The sequence below is a fragment of the Rattus norvegicus genome, chromosome 15 (assembly GCF_036323735.1).
Source record: "Rattus norvegicus strain BN/NHsdMcwi chromosome 15, GRCr8, whole genome shotgun sequence".
NCBI classification, from domain to species: Eukaryota; Metazoa; Chordata; class Mammalia; order Rodentia; family Muridae; genus Rattus; species Rattus norvegicus.
In genome coordinates this window covers 34043204-34044312 of record NC_086033.1, presented here as the reverse complement: position 1 = coordinate 34044312, position 1109 = coordinate 34043204, and positions in this window count along the sequence as shown.

Here is a 1109-nt window from a genome sequence, read left to right as displayed (position 1 = left end):
CTTAGTTGCCACTTTAACTTTCCAGTGTATTTAACTACTCATTTCATCTTTAAGGTGAAATTCAACTTGACATGAATGTTCCAGGTGAGGAAGGAATTATGGTGAGCTCAAATTAAACCCAATTAAATATACACATATCAACCCAGCAGAATGGAGTTTTGTGAACAGTGATGTAGCCTTGCTTTGACACTTAACATGAGATTTTAAAATCATATTTCAAGATGTCCAGAAATATTGTCATGTATTTTCATATGTCCATTTTTGGTCCGTCAAATGGGATGCATAATCCTTCATTCAAATTAAAAGTATATTTATCATGTCGCTTCATGACTTTTTTGGGGATTTTATGGGTCTTTTTCAGGCATAGATGCTCACACCCTAGCATCACACTGTATGCATACTACCACTTTTCACAGCACATACACTTGTGAGCAACTAGTCTCAAGAACTGAGCACAAGGGACTGCACACAGGGCTCAGAAGTCTTAACAGTATACCCCTCATGTTTAGACCGCCATGTTTATAGCTCATCACTGCTTGTAACTTCAGTTCCTCTGGCTTAAAAGTTTACTAACATCAGAGCTATGTCCATCAAGCCATAGAGTGAAACATTTGTTTTTCAAAGCAACATAGAATATCCACCCTGATCCTTTTGTCCTCCTTTGTTAGTATGATAAAAGCAAACCAAAATAAATGTTATTACTTACAGGTTTACAGATAACACATACATGGACCCTGCTTGATGGTTTTAAAAGATTCTTTCCAAATGGCCTCTCATATAATTAAGATTATTTTATTCTGTAGGCTTTTGTTGCTTATCTGTGTGTGCACATATTGTATCAGTTATACACAGTCCCTTTCAGGGTAAACAATGAACATTCATTAGAACCTGTTTAAGCAGTGTACATCCCCAAGCAGTAGCCATTCAATGTTGAGCAGAGAAGCCAAAATGTTGCATATCCATGGACCAGATGACTAATTTTTAGGCAATTAATACTTTTAATTGCATAAAGACTAAAGACTTCAATCCATAACTAAGACAAAACAGCCTTTCTTGGTCCCAAAATATAAGAGGAAAAAGTTCAAAAGTATATGAAATCTATGAAGCAA